The 22,493-nt window shown below is 44.5% G+C and overlaps 1 protein-coding gene across 1 annotated transcript in view; it reads left to right on the top strand.

The window, feature by feature from the left end:
- LOC122808454 overlaps positions 1-22,493 on the top strand; it is a 132,371-nt gene that overhangs the window by 105,051 nt on the left and 4,827 nt on the right. The gene's annotated exons all lie outside the window — the stretch shown is intronic.

Here is a 22,493-nt window from a genome sequence, read left to right as displayed (position 1 = left end):
GCCATACATACCTGTGAGTAGTCCACATTTACGCATGGGAAACTAACTGCAAACACTGACACTCAATGGCACATGCAATTAGGCCTGAAGGAGGGAAGCAGGACATCATGACCAACATGCTGTTACTGTTGTTACCAAGACACATACTGTGAACAGAAAACAATGCATTCTAAACCTGTACTACATGGTATGTCTGCTGCGTGTCAACAGTACACAACAATTGTAATCTACACTTCTTTCCCTATTCTATTCACCCTGTGCATCAGACCATATGAGCATGTTCCTGCACCGATGGTGTGGATGACAGGGATGCAGCACAGGCATCATCATATGCACAGGGTGATAATGTTTGCCAGGGGCCTAGGTTGCACCAGTGGATGACATCATGTGTGTAGGTTAGGGCCTGTGATCTAATTGGCCATGTGTGATTGTTATGCATGTGTGTGTTGCAGTGCCTTACAAATGTTTCTGGTGTGTGCGTGTATGTGTGCACACAGTTCTGCCATGTGTCTGACCTACACATGGGTATTATTGACAGCTCCAGGCTGTACAGACAAGGTTTTACAGCTCACGATGTCCAGCCACAGCCACGTGACCTGTGCCTGCCAGGGGTTGCAAGGGCACTACCAGGCAGAGGTGTGGATTGGGTAATGTCCAATGACACATGTCCACTGGAACCGTGTTCCTGTTGGAACCATCCAGGGCCACATGCATGTGGCGTGCTGTGTCCTGGTGTGATCAGCGCAGCATCAGCTGCACTGCTGCTGCTACCAGCACTATGGGAGCAGCCATGTGAGGAAGCTCATTCACGTAGACCTGCACCAGATGACATAGCTGACCTGTGTCCATATGCCCTACGCCTCACTCCTACCAGATGTTCCAGCACAGACAGCTCATGCTCGTGGATTGTCATGCCATGGTCAAAAATTCCAAACATGTCACCCAATCGTCTGTCCAAAACCTCAACAATCTGCTGTTGAGCATTTGCCATTGCCTGGAATTTGTTGTTTAAAGAATGGATAGCAGCCCTCTGAAGCCTGTGCCCTTCTCTGTTCTGCTGTTCAGCACGTGCCTGTGCCTCCATTACAGCCTGAAACATGCATCAGGTGACACCAGCTGCTGCGCTCTGTTCTGCAGGGGCATGTCGGCCAGAGGTCCTCCTACGAGTAGCACTGGCCACATGCTTGTGTGGGCCATCTCCAGTCATTTGCCTGATACCATGGTGTGAATACACACCTTCCATAGCCACCACACTTTCCTGTTCCAAGCTACCACATGCCAACTGTCCTTCCTCTATGGCCACTGGTGATGGGGTATGTGTTGGCATGCGATCTGTGTGCGGGGATGAGGGGGATATAGGTGGAATGGCAACCAATGGCACAGATTCAGCCCCTGACAATCCTGCTTGTGCCTCAAGCATATGTTCATCATCACTGCTAGAGTCTGTGGGGACACTAACATCAGATAGACTGCAGGAGGGTAACACACCTACATCACCTGTGAGGGCAGACAAAGACTCTACATTACAATACAGACACACACAGACACACAACATGCATGTGATATGACAGAAGGCATGCAACATGCAAGTGACACAGCAGACAGTGTGCAGCTCAGATAATAATAGTGGTAGTTATACATCCTTGGGTTGCACACAACAGCATGCATGTGTCATAGCAGAAGCCATGCATTTCACACAATCATGGTAGTAAGCATGCATCCCTGTGTTACACCATGTAGACCAGCACAGGTTAACAGTACACATGGATGATGTGTGGCATATGACCTTGACATTAACATGTAGTATGACATGTAATCTGCTGACGTGTGAATTGGCATGCATACATGTTTAACACAATGGTGGCCTTTCACATATACAGTGGGGTAATGGTGTCACATTGCAGTATTGTCTGTCTGCCCTACAGATATAATGCACATTTAGCAGATGTGCATGACCATTGCAGGGTATTATGAGATGTCTATATTGCTATACAGTGTGAAGTACAGACACAGTGCATAGCCATGACTGTGTGCATACACAATACATATATACTGTGGATTGTGACCCACGTCGCTGAGATGTATACACACTAAACCATTATGTGGAATGTGTGACACAGGTCACCGAAGGCCATATGGATGACACCCCTGCACATCTGGCAACCATGTCCACACATGGCAGACTTGTCAATACACCATGTCCCACATGACATTTGTGTACCACACACACAAGATGCATGGCTAACAGTGATGTCCAACAGCAGCAAGGGAAATGTACTGTATCTGTGGCCTGATGTGGTTGTCTGTGTATGTATGTGGATGCTGTACAGGTGACTACTGTCATGCTGTGACACAGTCATGATATTCAACACATCTTATGTGGTTGAATGATGTTACGCCTCCAAAAGCTGTGCACAGGCCTGTAGGATGTCTAGTGTTCCACATCTGCAATATAAGCATTCAACAAAGGCTATAGTTGGACCATGTGGAGCCAATGTACAACAGGGTGTATACACAAACACATCACATCTACTGTGTGTTGCTACATTTCTCTGGCCATCCTCCATGGCCATGTGTGAACATGTGTTGGCCAAATGGTTGTGATGACCATCTATCTCACATGTCTGTGTTGTCCCATATGACATACACCCATATATGTCATATACTCCACTGTCCACAGGGTTATGCAGACAAAAGGTTGTATGTTTGGTATGTGGGGTATGTTTTATGGGATAGTGAGACAATGTTGCTGCCAGCCCACTACATGTCATGGCAATGTCAGATGGCACATCACAATGAGTGCACTCATAGCAGGGGCATAATCCACACTGGTGAATCCTGTGGGCTGCCCATACTCCAGCTCACTGTGTAGTACTGTTTGTGTAGCCCACATGTGTAGTTCTGATGTGTAGTACATGTTCCTACATTGAACAACACCTCCACCGTTGTATGCACAACTTTCCACACATCTAGCAATGACAGTTTGTGAGGTTTCATGTCAGTGTTTCACATAGTTTGTAAGTATTGCACATGGGTAGCCATTGTGATGGATTGCAGATGCAACCTGTATATTGTGACAGGACCATACATTATGTGTACATGTATTAAATGGCCACATGGTGAATAGATCTGTGCACTAACATGCCTGATACTTATAACTGTCTCACTTGCAATGGGCTGCTGTCATAATGGAACACCAGAGGTACTTATATAGGGGTGACACAGCAGTATGATCATTATCCACGCGTTTATGACAGCTACAGGGTGCAATGTGCATGTTAACACATTCACCAGTACAATAGGATATTCTATAGAGTATGCCCATGTGTGCATACACAGAGTAGCATACCATAGTATTCAGCGTGTGTGTATACATGCCTTGCATATGATGTTACATTACATATTGTACAGTGACACATGCAATTATATTTGATATAATAGCTATATGTGCAGTAGTGACTTACCAGGCAACTCCAGGCTCGGTGGTTGAAAGACACCCACCGCCATGATGTCAGCTAAGGCTTGTGGATGCTGTTCTGCCGGTGTCCCCAGGTTGGCCAGTAGCTCCTCGGTACATGTGAGTGAGTGCTGGGTTGGTGGCCAGCCACCTGTTGCACCTTATTCCCTGGTGATTGCATTCTCATGCTGTTTCGCCCATTTGATTAGGTTTGCACAGTGTCTGCGCACCTGCTGGTATGTGCGGTTATGGCCACCCACATCATTAACCCTCCTGCAAAGTTCCTGCCACAGGTCAACCCGCTGCTGTGCATCCTGTGGCACATGGCTAAACAGGACATCATAGTTGTCCTGGAGGTAAGGTATGAGGGCCTCATCCTCCAAGCGTGTATACCTGGAAGACATAATGATGGAGACAGGTCACAGTATCTCAGAGATGCACAGAGTACAGCTGCACATACATGTGCATCACATTTATTATGCATAAATAGTTGTCTTTGCAAATTTTCATGACACTGACACCACTGACATGCTTGTGTCATGCACATGTGACACTCAATGGGGAATGGATATTATAACCATATATGTGTATGTCACCTGATTACATTGCTCATACTCCATGTGGATGCTGTCTTGATGTAGGCATGTCTGTTTACCTGTACTGGTGTTCATACTTATCAGCACATGCCTGGATGTGTTCACATTAATGCTGTTGACCTTGATGCTGTGTATATATCACATATAAACACTTACACTGCCTTAACGGACATGACCTGTGACACTGCAGACATCCACATGAAAGGTTTTACATGCATGTGTTTTGCCATATACATCTATACGGTACTGTACAGCAGTTCAACATCCTGCCACGTATCGCCTGTGTTGCACATATGATACATATGGGACACTGGCTAGCCTGATGGAATTTGCAGGGATGGTTATCAACTATAGCATGTACGGCCAAGGTCATCTAATAGTCTGTATGTCCTAGGTCATGTATGAGCCTAGGATGTAAGGTTACCTAGCTGTAGCCCACAGCCTTGTTTCCTGTGCCAGGTGAAGCAGTGCCACATAACTGATCCACATGGTTAATGATACATCTACCATGCGGTCATCACACCATGTCTGACACAGGTGAAATGTGCAGCTTTGCTGGACAGGAATGCATAGTATGGCAGGAGTATGCAACTTGTATGATACAAGGATCTGTCCAGCATGTGGCGATCCTTGTACTAGGAAGGTGAATGTCCATGATGTATGTATTTGAGATCAGGATATGTACGTGTAGCATGTCCAACATCACAGTGTTGGACATGGCTATATGCAGGGTAGGCATCATGCTACATAGTGGAGATGAGGATTGTGAAGACTGGTGTCGGCCATCCAAACATGGCCAATACCCCTTAAAGGTGATATGTGATCCAATGTAAGTCACTTGGGTGATGAGTATGGCTCAACAATGATCTCTATATTCATGGATGGTACCCTGTTATAACTAGGGTTGCCACTTATGACTACCTAAAAAACTTGGTGATGTCACTATCTCAGGGAGGAAAACTGCACAGCAGCATCCCTTACACACAGTGTCCATTATGCTGACTGCTACCTAGGTGGTAGTTCATGGATACAGGGTTATTAACCTAGTGGTGACAATGCAATATGCAGATGTCAGATTGTGCATAGATGTCACACACCTCACCCACAAAGCCCCTTCTGTATGTTGTCCACAACACTGAGTCAGCTATTGCTCCTAAGTCATAGCCATTCACATACTTACATAGGCAGATGCCTCCCATTTGTCTGTGTGGTATGGTCTACAATGAGGGGGAGTACAACGAATTGACCCTGTCTTACTGTAGCTGGCACTGGTGTGATATGCACATATTAATCAGACACCTTCTGTAGTGTTGGTTCTGTCAACAGTCCACTGGCAGAACACTCCTGTGACATACAAAGGTACATCTAGTATACTGAGTGTAGGTGGAACACAGTATGGGTGATGATGTCCTATGAGCTGTAACAGGTATAATATGCAGTGTGAAATCATCCTTACTGTCATCCACATCTGTACTGCTGACAACATATACGTTGATTAAGGTTCATGGCCTTTCAGATCAGACTCACCAGAGTAGTAGTGCAGTGCCTCCCATTATGAGTGGTGTCTCCACTTTGTGGGTTGTGATAACTTTTGGTGTGCACCATTCAGTGTTTACACAGACTGACATGAAGCTATGTTTTGCATGATGTGTATGTGTAGAGCAAACTGTTTTGCCATATGTGTATGATACAACCAGGGATGTGGACAGGTCCCATGCAGCCTGAGTGCACCTTGTACCATCATAGTTATGGTTACAGGGGCTCTGTAGTGTACATGGATATATGATTGTGTACCTGTTGGGGGGAGCAGTGTGTTTATGTTATCCAACACCCTATCTGTATTGCTTATTCATGCTCAGCACTTGTTCAAAACATGTAAGCACTACATGAGCTACTAATTACTATAGCACTCAATCGTCCTCATTACCTACAGGTAAACACTGTTTGTACTTACATTTCCCACTTGCTTAGAGTAAAACAGCTCTTGTACACACTTTCCTCACTTATCTAGAGGGAAATAGTTATATATTCAGGCATGTCCAAGTGTCAATTCCCAGTGTTCTTGCCTGTCTATATGATGAATATGGGCATCTTGAGGCAATATAGAAATTGTCTCGTGTACACAGTCAATACTCCCCTCCTAACATCCAACACTACAACCTCTGGGAGATGCACATATCTAGCCATGCTGGAGGTAAAGCTCTCTCCAACCCAGACTGAACTTGACAATCATGTGGGGAAGTTAAACATTTGCACCACACCACACTCATCACATAGTCTCACTAAAGCTCCACCACCACAGGCAACACATAGTAACACAACAACATTTGCGAAGCCTCTCAATACTACTCTGTCTAGGCAACAGAGAACTCCAAAGCAGAAACGCAGGCAGCCCCCATCCCCAAGACAACACCAATGACTTATAGCCCACAGACTCAGTGTGCCCATCAACCACAGCCAATAGGGCAAAATAACGTACCCAACACACTAGTCATAGGTGATTCTATAGGCGGTCACACCAATGTCCCACTCACCAGGCTACACAAAGAGATAGTTACTGTCAGCTGCCTGTCAGGTAACAGGATCCGCAACATAACCTATGCACTCAGGTCACTCCTCAACAGGTACAATATGACTGTGTCATTTTCCATGTTAGTGTGAATGCCCTGAGATGTACCTTCCTGGACTACATGTAAAGAGACATGGAATAGCTCTCCGATCTTGTAGCCCAGGCAGGTATTGCCCTAGCCCTGAGTAGCATTCTGACATTGTCCAGACTGATAACACAGTACAAGGACAAAATGATTTACTTCAACAATTGGCTATGCTTCTGGTGTCATTCCAAGGGTATCCAGTATCTGTGTGCTTTGAATGACATGGTCAACAGAACATGATGCTTTGGCACAGATGGCCTGCACCTGTCGGCCCTGGGATTCCGGATAATGGGTAAGGCTCTTGCTGCTCCTATAGCGCCTGTTTTAGGCACAGTTCAAATAACATATTCACCACCATGACAGGAACAGGCAAGCAAAACCTGAGGGTAATGATACTCAGTGCTTGATGTCTTAATCTCAAACGCACTCACCCGAGGCACTCCTTGTAATGGACCACTTCGATATCTGTGAAATGACTGGGACCTGCTTCTAGGCTCCTGAGAGCACTCCTGCACTACCAGACTATTACTCATACCACACCTTTCAGTTATGTAACCAGGACGGAAAACCCATGGTGGAGGTGTGTCCATATTTCCTAAGGATATCCACACCTCCAGGCTAGTTGCTTAGCACAATGCATCAGAGGTTATCCAAGTGCAACTAACTCTGGCCATAACTGCTATACAAATTGTAGCTTGCTACAGATCCCCCACCATACCCCATGGTTAATGGTCCGTTTTCTTGGTGTACTGGAAAGTAAGGTTCAACCAGACACACTACTAATGTGCAACTGACACTACCCCACCATTAACTGGGATACCTACTCATGTACCAAAATATTAGGCCAATGCTTTCTGAGATTCATAAACTCCAATTGCCTGGATCAACCTATCCACACCACCACCAGGGGCAACAATATCCTAGACCTGGTCATTACCAACATGTGTGACTGGTGTTCCACACTTGGGGTTATCTCCTCGTTGGTCAGATCCGAATGTATGCTAATCACCCTTGCTATCCACATCCCAGCACCACACCCTTTACGGAAACCACAGTACAATATTTCTACAAAGCCAACTTCAGGCTTCTTATGACAGCAGTAGTAAGCGTCATGACACCCATGCAGATGGACAATACAGTTACAACCGCTGAATCATACACAACTGCACTTAATTAGCACTTACATGACTGCATGGATCATGCTATCCCAAACAGAACTATAACGCTACCCTTCAGGAAAAGGAAACCACTCTGGTGGTCCACTGCCATGGACATAATGTACAACAGAAGGAGGTGACTGTTACAGTACAATCCCATGAGTGAAGGAGCTCCCTGGTCAGCCTCAGTAAGAATCAGAGATCCCTTATCACATCCTCAAAAGCTAGCTACTTAAACATAACTGTGACTAATTCCAAGGACTACCACAAAGCGTTCTAGAGGTATGTCATTACTGTCAGTGGTGATACCCACATCTGCTCTGACATACAGCAGTAAGGCATGAACATTACAGAACCGACTGATATTGGCAACACCCTGGAAGATAGGTTCAGTGCTAACTTTACACCCTTCTCACACCCTAAAGGGCCCATATCTATACAGGAACGATGCAGAGTCCCTGCAACACAACTATGCAGTTCAAAGCTGCACTCTCTAAATCAGGAAAACAGCATCCATGTGACTGTACAACATCCCAGGCTGCGATTTCCACGAACTTCAGAATGAACTGGCTCCCCACTTAGGCACCATATTCAATAATAGCCTTGCATCAGGCATTGTGGCCCCTGAATGGCACACAGCAACAGTTATCCCACTCCACAAAGGTGGCGCCTCAATGGATCAGGGGAACTATTGCCCTATACACCTGACTAGACTGTTCTGCAAGACTATGGAGCACATCATCATGGATCTCATTCACAGAGACATTGGTGGCCTCCAAACATTTGATCCCACCCATTTTGGATTTGTTAGGGCCTGACCATGCATCCTAAACCTGGTGGACTCCTTTGAAACAGTTACCAAGGCATTAGATGAGGGTAAGGAGGTCCACACAGCCTACCTTGACCTCTCAAAGGCTTTCAACACCTTTCCCCATTCTGGTATTATCAACATACACATCCACCTGCACATTAACCCCTACGTCACAAGATGTTATGCAAAGTGGCTCATGGACAGAACCCACACAGTAAGGGTAGCATACTCTAGGTCCTACTGTAAATCAGTTACAATTGGTGTCCCTCAGAGCTCGGTCATAGGGACCCTCATGTTCGATACATGTTTCTCTGAGGTACAGGCTAGCACAGGAGGACTTAAGCTGAAAAGGTTTGCAGACGACTGCAAACTAGGGGCCATGATTGATTCCCCAGCTGATACAGACACCCTCCATAAGGGTGTCACTGGGACGGATACCTGGTGTCAATAACATGGCCTCGAGCTGCATGCCACAAGGTGCATAGACATCCCCTTTGGATTACACCAATCACCCGTGGACTATCACATAGGTGGTAGTCCCCTACATACATGACATAATAAGGGATCTTAGAACCCAAGTAGATAGCATTCATTCCTTTGATAACCGTATAGGCAAGGTGGTGTTGATATCCTTCTACGTGCCCCCCCCCCCCAATCTCTAATGGGTTTGTAGCCAGAATAAAGGCAGCCATTGTGTCTCTCTACTCATGACTTATGAAACACATTAAAGAGTGCAACACCCCATTTGGGATGTACCTTACGAGACAACAGCAATGGCGTGAAACACCACACCAAGAGGAATACTGACCTCCGAAGGATGACATATGCAGCCCAACTGCAGAAACTCCAACTGTACTCGTTTGCATACCGTGTACTCAGAGGTGATCTCTGCTGGGCATACAAGGCTCATGTCCAAAACAGTATTGATGGATATGCTCCACATAAGCAAAAGCCCCTGAGAGCCACATGCTCTGGGATATGTACCTAAATGCAATGATGACTAAGACATACTGGAGGGATACATTCCTGACCCAGACACTCCCCATGCTTTGGAACATGATTCCTATGAACATCAGGCAGGGATCCTCACTAGCACTCTTCGAGAGATACCTTAATGGGTGGATGGGAGACAGACATGTACACCAGGGATCACTGCAGTGGCTTTGCTGTACAGAGGTGCAGGAAACTAATGGCTCTGCTGTTCACAGGCACAGGAAACTAACCTAGGGAGGTGGCACAAGGCAAAACACTGTAGCTAGGCTTATGAATGGCCTTGGCCAGACAGCATAGTACATACCTATGAACCTATGAACCTATTACATGTCCTTTGTGCATGGATAATTAACTAGCTCTTCCATTTCAATAAGCTATCATGCTGATACACTGTCTGGTGACTACAAGTCATATGTATCCTGTCATTGTGTATTGTACATGTCAATAGACATACCTGATGGTTGCATAACATAACAGTAATGCTATGTAAAATGTTAGACATATCTACCTACAATACTGTACATTACACATTTTGGCACAATATCCCACAATGCAAATCATAATTGCACAGCAGGACCACCTTAGACATGTTATTCTCAGTTATACGCCCATACATATGCCTACTGTTACAGTGTATCAACATATACTATCCCTGTTATGGCACATACTTGTTGGACCAGCCCTGCCACTGACAGTGGCTGGAGTGGAATTGTTGTGTTCAAAGTCCTTATATAGCATCCCTTGTGGTGTATGAGGTGTTTACCTTGTGGCCTACAGCAGTACACACGATTTCTATGAGCATTTCTATGCTCAACAATACATCACTACATAATACCTTTTCCCACTATATGCGTTGCGAGCACTTTAATTATTACAGAACAGGTACTACATACACTAACATACTGAGTGTTCTACATACCTTATTAGTAACCAGAGTTGTCATTAATGGTAATTTAAATCCTATTAAGTTTGTGTTGCAATCCTCGTTGTAACATTTTGCTGGTATATACAGATGGTTTGAATGTATGACAAGCCATCCTTTTATACTTAGATATCAGTAACATGTGGTATCCTGCTACCAATTGGTGTTCTGGAGTAGATGATTACATGCACATCAGCTGTGCAGCTACTCCATTAGCCAATGACATGGCAACAGTGGTGTATAATTGAATACTCCACTTGGGCATTGTCCCTTTGCGCTACCTTTGAGGAAGACGGCCTGGATGAGTTGTTTGCGATGAATTGCAACAGCAATATGGAGACACACAGAGATATATTACCTTCATGGCCCCCGTGGATTGTGTGTAATGGCTAGAGGATGTAGTTCTACATGTGAGTCTAGCTGTTATATTTACAACATTGCTACTTCTGCAGGGTTTGTACCTGATACATCTGCAAATGTTTAGGTCTGGCAAGGATGTTTGGGTAGCTCAAGGCTGTGTGGCTATGCATAGAACGTTAGGTGTTTTGAACTGTGCTCACCTGACATCTTTGGTATACTGTACATGTGTATCATACTGTGCTGTTAATCAGTAATTGGTAACACTTCCTAGTTTACCACGTCGCCTGATACAGGATTATTGCAACCAAACCCTGTAACATTGGCGGCTGTTCCATTGTACAACAGCGACTATTTCACATAGGGCCATTTTAGTGTGTCTCTGAAAAGGTATGTTAAGGCTTCTGCAGATGTTATAGAGTGAGTGGATGCTTGTGATGTTATTACAGTATGTATTGCAATTGTTTTGGGGTGGGGGAGATGTAGGTGGGTGTACATAGCAGATGCAGGTGTGTAGGAACTGCATTTATACATATTCAATATGTGTGTGAGGGCTTCTTCCTATCTGAAGACCTATATTTTAGTGGACTATAATTGCAAGCTGATTCATTAAGCCATTGTTAATTGGTTCCTGTATAGCATGCAGGTGATGTTGGTCCTTCAATCCCTTTGGAAATACATCGGTATGTAATGAAATGTTGCTACATGAAAGCTGTCTCGTGTATTTCTGTCACAGATATTTTCACTCATTGGAGCTGTGTTGGTGACTGAACCTCTTTGGCTAGGGTTGCCATCTTTTCAAATGGCCATAGTGGGACATTTGCATGACACACATCAGATTTTAGCGGCCGACACATACCCATGGTCAGTACAAAGTATAGAACTTTACATATAAGTATATATAAATCTTATTCTTGTAGTGGTTTACTTGCTTATCCTGTTTCTTGTTACATGTAGGTATTTTAGATACAGACATGACTATTTTATGCAACAATTACATTAAATATGGAACATACCAAATATTGCAAGATTGTAGGACATTAGTATTTGTACTCACTTTGGTCAGGACACTATTGCACATAGAGGGACTGTCCCTCACAAGATGGGACATGTGGTAACCCTATCTTTGGCTCATATCCATAGCACATATTTGTAATAGTGTATAGGCATATACCCTCCATATCCTTTGTTCATAACGTCGTCGTGGTGGAATGTGTGATTACTATGGTCTATGTTATACACATATTTGAAGACTTCAACCACTGTATACAACATACCCATGGATTCAGGAATGCACACACATCCAGCAACCACATTACCGTTCCCCAGACTCCCAAATCTCACAATACCAACACTCAAACTCACGACAGTCAAATTCCCGAAAGTAACACATACACAGAACACACACACGCACACACAGACACACTGCTAACCATCACATCCAAATAAACCATCCTACACTATGTATGGAGCAGGTGGCCATGCCCCATACAACCCCCATGTGGGTGGCTGCGCACCCACCCCACACCTACTTTAATAATCTACCTCGAGATAGCACAAACAGACACACAAAGCAAACCAAACACACACATTACAGTCCCGGAAACACACACCACACTCCAGAACACACACTTACACACACTACAGCAATCAGAAACACATATACACACAGTACCTACCTGAACCACAGCACCAGAACCACTAAATAAATGTCCCTTAACATTGTGATAGTAGTACTCGCGGTTCTGGTGTTTTGGTACTCTGGTCTTTCGGTGTTTAAGCCTCGTGATTACGCGCTTCAGTATGTAAAGCATTCGGTATTTGGTAGTTATCCTATTTATATGTACCTCCATGGTTGTGTAGATGTTGTTTACCTATCTATATATTTGCATATATATGTATATCCATATATATCAACATATATCTCTCTATCACCCTTTCTCTGTCTATATTATATATATATATATATATATATATATATATATATATAGAGAGAGAGAGAGAGAGAGGGAGAGAATACACCTTTCATTGGGTACATGGCGGTTTATACTATTTCCCGAAGTCCGCCCTTTTGTGTTTTAACCTGTCACAATACACAACTGCCGTTGGTACATCTCAGGTAGGTTAGTGGTAGATTATTGTGGAGATTGTGTACATGGTTGTGTGTTCCACTCCTGGCAGTGGTCGTTTTACCACTCAGAGCAGGCACTGTTACTACAAGGGTGAATAACGCACATTTCAGCAGTTTTGGGCAGCTTTGCCCATGATCTGCATGATATTTAGCAAAGGTTAGACCTGTGTTAGCATATCCATTACCAGCACTTAGTGGTGCAAAAACCCACTAACATGTGCTTAAACATGCTTTAATGACCTGCATCCAACATCCCTCATTCGGGACATCAGAATTACATAACAGCCCTTGCAGGTTGTGGAACCAGGACATGAACGACACAGTCACTGGCTTTACCACTGAGGCATCTGGGATATGTACAAGGGTTATGGTGTTTACTATGTAGAGTGTACTAAGGCTGTTCCTCAATACTGCAAACAAATGTGTAAATCATTTGGAGTACATATGGATGATACCTGTTAATGGTATGTCCAAGTGAGGCTTAATGGATATGCTCCAGCTATGGGAATCCATGTCACAATGAGCCACACACTGTAATGAGCTATACCTTGCCACAACCATAGCTGGAGAATGCTGGGGTGACAGATACCTGCCATGGGTACTCCCCATGCTTTGGAACTACATCCTGATTACATTATATGGAGCCCCTCAATAACACACCAGGGAATCCTTGCAGAGTGGGTGGGGAATAATGGTTACAGACCAGGGATCCTGCAATTGGCTCTGCTCCACAGAGGGACAGTTAGTTAATCACTGGGGTGGCAGCAGCAGACACATTTTGGCTATGTTTATGAATGGCCTCTGACAGTTAGGCATGTACCTACTGATGTACCTAGGAACCTATACATACAGTATCAACACATGCTGATAGCTTAATTTACTGTTCAGGTATTTACTTACCTTGTGCCAATAGCAGTTGTGTGTGCAATAGCTGAGGGCTGCCTAAGTAGGATGCACAGTAAACCACCTATACATGACAATTTACAGGTGGTCGTGTGTGTGCTATCCATGTTTACTGTGTGTGCAGGTGGAGAAGTGTGTCTGTCCATCGGGCCTACACTGTCAGTGTATGTGCTATACATTCCCTCTTTGCCAAGGCATGGGCACACTGGGCATGCCTCCATCTGCCTACTGGGGCTGGCACAGGGTGGTCATGGTCTGAATCCCTCTGTGCCTGTGGTGCCTCGACAATTGTGGTGGGCTGTGAGGGCCTTCACCATTATGTCCCTGCTTCAGCTGTTTCCGCGGGATCATATTATGTTGCATGGCACATACTATGAAAATGTGGCAACGTGCCTGGAGGGTACTGCAAGTCTCCACCAAATATGTCCAAGCAACAGAACCATGATTTCAGCATCCCAAACACACACTCTATGATGATTTTGGTTTGTGCATGTGCCTCATTATGGTGTTCTTGCATGGGTGTGTGTGCATTTCTGATGGAGGTCATCATCCACAGTTCCAGTGCATAGCCAGCATCCCCCACAAGGTGGCCATATGGGATGACCCTGGTACAGCTGTGAGGCATGCGAGATGTGGGAGTCATGTTAGCTTCCAGGGCTGCCAGAACACACATCCATAATAATGCCCTGGGCATTGCACACAACCTGGCAGTTGATGGAGTGTTATCCCTTGTGGTTTATGTAGCACCTACCATGCTCACCGGGTGGTGACTTGATGTGCATGTGCGTGGTGAGTCTATTGCATCCAATACTTCCAGGCAGTCTGCCACACAGTGGAAGAGGCGTATATTGCTGGCCAACTCACTCCTGCATTCGGGGAAGTATATATGCTCATTAGCATGTGGTAACATGGCATCCAAGAACTGGTGGAGTACCCTGGATGCTGATGCCTGTGAGATCCCCATGATATCCCCAGTTGGCCTTTGAAAGGTACCTGTGGCTAGTACTGCGGCTTACACATACCTTCGTGTCCACTGGGATAGGTTCCCTCTGTTATTCCTGGCTCTGAGGTGTGGCCAGCACAGCTCAACAATTTGCTGTATGCGATGTCCCTGTCTACCCTGTAACACTGTACTATCTCCAAATCATTTAGCCCCTGTAGGTTACCCTTGGTCTGAACACTCTTCTTCTCCTCCGGTTCCTGAGGTGGTCATCAGCCTCATCCTCCACACCACCTTCAGTCTCCAACACATACTGATGAATCAAAAGCTATGGCGCCCCTACCATGTACATTTTAAAAGTTCCCGTCTGTTTACACTGATGGTGCAGAGTGTTTAGGAATACACAAGTGTGTGCGGTGCTTTCACACTTTATACTATTGTGCTTTGGAAGTTGCTGATGTCATTGGGTGTGTATGTGCAGTTCCAGCTGCAGGGTATCTTACTTGTGGGTTTCACCACAGGTACTGCTATTATGATGCCTGTGGTGTTGAATTACACTTGGCTGCTGTGATTCATCTATTGCCCTTTATTTCACTTTTCAACCCGATTCCCTCCCATTGTCAGGCACACATCCAGTTACCTGCTTTCATGTTTTGTAATTTCCCAACCCAGGAATGTGTTGCAAAATGTGTTATGAAGCTGATCTACTGCAGGTTTGCTTTGTTCTGATGTGACAGTTCTCTTTTTTTAGCAGTATGGCAAATCTCCTTTCCTATTCTGCAGGTAGCTGCTGGCAGCCTTGTTAGCTGTCGTCAATGGCCCACTATGAGTTCCTAGGTGTTAATTACTCATTTACACTCGTATTACCATACTGCAGCATTTCCTTATTGTCTTCCCGTAACCTTCCTGTTTCAGCTAAGTTGTGTGCCGCACATGCCCGGTTTACGGCTTTTGACAGCGTTTTCATCCACGTTCACATGCACTTTCGGTCACCTTGTGTGCTTTCAGCTAAGCATAGCTATGGCTAGGTACACACCCCTATCCTGCAGCTTTGCTTAGCAACAGGCAACCCGGATTACCCATGCTCCAATGTGCTTACAGCTATGGCAGCTTATACCTCTCATGATGTCATGTTTACCTCCAGGCCACTACTTGGTGTTGTACGCTGCACCGTGTGGTATATCCTTACTGATGGGATGTTTGTGATTCAGTATTACTTGACTCATTTGCTTGGCATTGACTGCTAATTCCTAATTACCATGCAGGACACTGTCACAGACCCTAAGCAACCCTTATGCCTTGGATTTGTGGTGTAGCATGCATACCATTGACTATTATGGCGAAATCATGATTTGCATTGCATTGCAGTTTTATGACATTACTCCTAAATATATTTTCCTTGTGTTCCGTTTGTGCACCCATGCACTGGTTGTACTTTGCGTTCATGTAGCCATTACATTAAATGTTATCTTTTATGTATTGTGCATGTTTTTATGCCATTGGCTGTATATTTAGCCATTAAGCATATGTTAACGGTATTGTAATATGTAAGTTTGGTCCACTTTCGCTGGCTCCAAATGTTCTGTTTGAAAAAATGTAAACCATTTTTTGGTTTACATTTCTGTATCTGTGCTTTGAATGACATGGTCAACAGAACATGATGCTTTGGCACAGATGGCCTGCACCTGTCGGCCCTGGGATTCCGGATAATGGGTAAGGCTCTTGCTGCTCCTATAGCGCCTGTTTTAGGCACAGTTCAAATAACATATTCACCACCATGACAGGAACAGGCAAGCAAAACCTGAGGGTAATGATACTCAGTGCTTGATGTCTTAATCTCAAACGCACTCACCCGAGGCACTCCTTGTAATGGACCACTTCGATATCTGTGAAATGACTGGGACCTGCTTCTAGGCTCCTGAGAGCACTCCTGCACTACCAGACTATTACTCATACCACACCTTTCAGTTATGTAACCAGGACCGGAAAACCCATGGTGGAGGTGTGTCCATATTTCCTAAGGATATCCACACCTCCAGGCTAGTTGCTTAGCACAATGCATCAGAGGTTATCCAAGTGCAACTAACTCTGGCCATAACTGCTATACAAATTGTAGCTTGCTACAGATCCCCCACCATACCCCATGGTTAATGGTCCGTTTTTCTTGGTGTACTGGAAAGTAAGGTTCAACCAGACACACTACTAATGTGCAACTGACACTACCCCACCATTAACTGGGATACCTACTCATGTACCAAAATATTAGGCCAATGCTTTCTGAGATTCATAAACTCCAATTGCCTGGATCAACCTATCCACACCACCACCAGGGGCAACAATATCCTAGACCTGGTCATTACCAACATGTGTGACTGGTGTTCCACACTTGGGGTTATCTCCTCGTTGGTCAGATCCGAATGTATGCTAATCACCCTTGCTATCCACATCCCAGCACCACACCCTTTACGGAAACCACAGTACAATATTTCTACAAAGCCAACTTCAGGCTTCTTATGACAGCAGTAGTAAACGTCATGACACCCATGCAGATGGACAATACAGTTACAACCGCTGAATCATACACAACTGCACTTAATTAGCACTTACATGACTGCATGGATCATGCTATCCCAAACAGAACTATAACGCTACCCTTCAGGAAAAGGAAACCACTCTGGTGGTCCACTGCCATGGACATAATGTACAACAGAAGGAGGTGACTGTTACAGTACAATCCCATGAGTGAAGGAGCTCCCTGGTCAGCCTCAGTAAGAATCAGAGATCCCTTATCACATCCTCAAAAGCTAGCTACTTAAACATAACTGTGACTAATTCCAAGGACTACCACAAAGCGTTCTAGAGGTATGTCATTACTGTCAGTGGTGATACCCACATCTGCTCTGACATACAGCAGTAAGGCATGAACATTACAGAACCGACTGATATTGGCAACACCCTGGAAGATAGGTTCAGTGCTAACTTTACACCCTTCTCACACCCTAAAGGGCCCATATCTATACAGGAACGATGCAGAGTCCCTGCAACACAACTATGCAGTTCAAAGCTGCACTCTCTAAATCCAGGAAAACAGCATCCATGTGACTGTACAACATCCCAGGCTGCGATTTCCACGAACTTCAGAATGAACTGGCTCCCCACTTAGGCACCATATTCAATAATAGCCTTGCATCAGGCATTGTGGCCCCTGAATGGCACACAGCAACAGTTATCCCACTCCACAAAGGTGGCGCCTCAATGGATCAGGGGAACTATTGCCCTATACACCTGACTAGACTGTTCTGCAAGACTATGGAGCACATCATCATGGATCTCATTCACAGAGACATTGGTGGCCTCCAAACATTTGATCCCACCCATTTTGGATTTGTTAGGGCCTGACCATGCATCCTAAACCTGGTGGACTCCTTTGAAACAGTTACCAAGGCATTAGATGAGGGTAAGGAGGTCCACACAGCCTACCTTGACCTCTCAAAGGCTTTCAACACCTTTCCCCATTCTGGTATTATCAACATACACATCCACCTGCACATTAACCCCTACGTCACAAGATGTTATGCAAAGTGGCTCATGGACAGAACCCACACAGTAAGGGTAGCATACTCTAGGTCCTACTGTAAATCAGTTACAATTGGTGTCCCTCAGAGCTCGGTCATAGGGACCCTCATGTTCGATACATGTTTCTCTGAGGTACAGGCTAGCACAGGAGGACTTAAGCTGAAAAGGTTTGCAGACGACTGCAAACTAGGGGCCATGATTGATTCCCCAGCTGATACAGACACCCTCCATAAGGGTGTCACTGGGACGGATACCTGGTGTCAATAACATGGCCTCGAGCTGCATGCCACAAGGTGCATAGACATCCCCTTTGGATTACACCAATCACCCGTGGACTATCACATAGGTGGTAGTCCCCTACATACATACGACATAATAAGGGATCTTAGAACCCAAGTAGATAGCATTCATTCCTTTGATAACCGTATAGGCAAGGTGGTGTTGATATCCTTCTACGTGCCCCCCCCCCCCAATCTCTAATGGGTTTGTAGCCAGAATAAAGGCAGCCATTGTGTCTCTCTACTCATGACTTATGAAACACATTAAAGAGTGCAACACCCCATTTGGGATGTACCTTACGAGACAACAGCAATGGCGTGAAACACCACACCAAGAGGAATACTGACCTCCGAAGGATGACATATGCAGCCCAACTGCAGAAACTCCAACTGTACTCGTTTGCATACCGTGTACTCAGAGGTGATCTCTGCTGGGCATACAAGGCTCATGTCCAAAACAGTATTGATGGATATGCTCCACATAAGCAAAAGCCCCTGAGAGCCACATGCTCTGGGATATGTACCTAAATGCAATGATGACTAAGACATACTGGAGGGATACATTCCTGACCCAGACACTCCCCATGCTTTGGAACATGATTCCTATGAACATCAGGCAGGGATCCTCACTAGCACTCTTCGAGAGATACCTTAATGGGTGGATGGGAGACAGACATGTACACCAGGGATCACTGCAGTGGCTTTGCTGTACAGAGGTGCAGGAAACTAATGGCTCTGCTGTTCACAGGCACAGGAAACTAACCTAGGGAGGTGGCACAAGGCAAAACACTGTAGCTAGGCTTATGAATGGCCTTGGCCAGACAGCATAGTACATACCTATGAACCTATGAACCTATTACATGTCCTTTGTGCATGGATAATTAACTAGCTCTTCCATTTCAATAAGCTATCATGCTGATACACTGTCTGGTGACTACAAGTCATATGTATCCTGTCATTGTGTATTGTACATGTCAATAGACATACCTGATGGTTGCATAACATAACAGTAATGCTATGTAAAATGTTAGACATATCTACCTACAATACTGTACATTACACATTTTTGGCACAATATCCCACAATGCAAATCATAATTGCACAGCAGGACCACCTTAGACATGTTATTCTCAGTTATACGCCCATACATATGCCTACTGTTACAGTGTATCAACATATACTATCCCTGTTATGGCACATACTTGTTGGACCAGCCCTGCCACTGACAGTGGCTGGAGTGGAATTGTTGTGTTCAAAGTCCTTATATAGCATCCCTTGTGGTGTATGAGGTGTTTACCTTGTGGCCTACAGCAGTACACACGATTTCTATGAGCATTTCTATGCTCAACAATACATCACTACATAATACCTTTTCCCACTATATGCGTTGCGAGCACTTTAATTATTACAGAACAGGTACTACATACACTAACATACTGAGTGTTCTACATACCTTATTAGTAACCAGAGTTGTCATTAATGGTAATTTAAATCCTATTAAGTTTGTGTTGCAATCCTCGTTGTAACATTTTGCTGGTATATACAGACGGTTTGAATGTATGACAAGCCATCCTTTTATACTTAGATATCAGTAACATGTGGTATCCTGCCACCAATTGGTGTTCCGGAGTAGATGATTACATGCACATCAGCTGTGCAGCTACTCCATTAGCCAATAACATGGCAACAGTGGTGTATAATTGAATACTCCACTTGGGCATTGTCCCTTTGCCCTACCTTTGAGGAAGACGGCCTGGATGAGTTGTTTGTGATGAATTGCAACAGCTATATGGAGACACACAGAGATATATTACCTTCATGGCCCCCGTGGATTGTGTGTAATGGCTAGAGGATGTAGTTCTACATGTGAGTCTAGCTGTTATATTTTTGAACATTGCTACTTCTGCAGGGTTTGTATCCGATACATCGGCAAATGTTTAGGTCTGGCAAGGATGTTTAGGCAGCTCAAGGCTGTGTGGCTATGCATAGAACGTTAGGTGTTTTGAACTGTGCTCACCTGACATCTTTGGTATACTGTACATGTGTATCATACTGTGCTGTTAATCAGTAATTGGTAACACTTCCTGGTTTACGCACAGCCGTCTGATACAGGATTATTGCAACCAAACCCTGTAACATTGGCGGCTGTTCCATTGTACAACAGCGACTATTTCACATAGGGCCATTTTAGTGTGTCTCTGAAAAGGTATGTTAAGGCTTCTGCAGATGTTATAGAGTGAGTGGATGCTTGTGATGTTATTACAGTATGTATTGCAATTGTTTTGGGTGTGGGGGAGATGTAGGTGGGTGTACATAGCAGATGCAGGTGTGTAGGAACTGCATTTATACATATTCAATATGTGTGTGAGGGCTTCTTCCCTATCTGAAGACCTATATTTTAGTGGACTATAATTGCAAGCTGATTCATTAAGCCATTGTTAATTGGTTCCTGTATAGCATGCAGGTGATGTTGGTCCTTCAATCCCTTTGGAAATACATCGGTATGTAATGAAATGTTGCTACATGAAAGCTGTCTCGTGTATTTCTGTCACAGATATTTTCACTCATTGGAGCTGTGTTGGTGACTGAACCTCTTTGGCTAGGGTTGCCATCTTTTCAAATGGCCATAGTGGGACATTTGCATGACACACATCAGATTTTAGCGGCCGACACATACCCATGGTCAGTACAAAGTATAGAACTTTACATATAAGTATATATAAATCTTATTCTTGTAGTGGTTTACTTGCTTATCCTGTTTCTTGTTACATGTAGGTATTTTAGATACAGACATGACTATTTTATGCAACAATTACATTAAATATGGAACATACCAAATATTGCAAGATTGTAGGACATTAGTATTTGTACTCACTTTGGTCAGGACACTATTGCACATAGAGGGACTGTCCCTCACAAGATGGGACATGTGGTAACCCTATCTTTGGCTCATATCCATAGCACATATTTGTAATAGTGTATAGGCATATACCCTCCATATCCTTTGTTCATAACGTTCGGTCGTGGTGGAATGTGTGATTACTATGGTCTATGTTATACACATATTTGAAGACTTCAACCACTGTATACAGCATACCCATGGATTCAGGAATGCACACACATCCAGCAACCACATTACCGTTCCCAGACTCCCAAATCTCACAATACCGAACACTCAAACTCACGACAGTCAAATTCCCGAAAGTAACACATACACAGAACACACACACGCACACACAGACACACTGCTAACCATCACATCCAAATAAACCATCCTACACTATGTATGAGCAGGTGGCCATGCCCCCATACAACCCCCCATGTGGGTGGCTGCGCACCCCACCCCACACCTACTTTAATAATCTACCTCCGAGATAGCACAAACAGACACACAAAGCAAACCAAACACACACATTACAGTCCCCCGGAAACACACACCACACTCAGAACACACACTTACACACACTACAGCAATCAGAAACACATATACACACAGTACCTACCTGAACCACAGCACCAGAACCACTAAATAAATGTCCCTTAACATTGTGATAGTAGTACTCGCGGTTCTGGTGTTTTGGTACTCTGGTCTTTCGGTGTTTAAGCCTCGTGATTACGCGCTTCAGTATGTAAAGCATTCGGTATTTGGTAGTTATCCTATTTATATGTACCTCCATGGTTGTGTAGATGTTGTTTACCTATCTATATATTTGCATAT

Source organism: Protopterus annectens, chromosome 8.part0, assembly GCF_019279795.1.
Source record: "Protopterus annectens isolate FY-2018-M chromosome 8.part0, PAN1.0, whole genome shotgun sequence".
NCBI classification, from domain to species: domain Eukaryota; kingdom Metazoa; phylum Chordata; order Ceratodontiformes; family Protopteridae; genus Protopterus; species Protopterus annectens.
The sequence above is the reverse complement of the archived record's forward strand: the minus strand, read 5'-3'. Positions and strand labels throughout refer to the sequence as shown.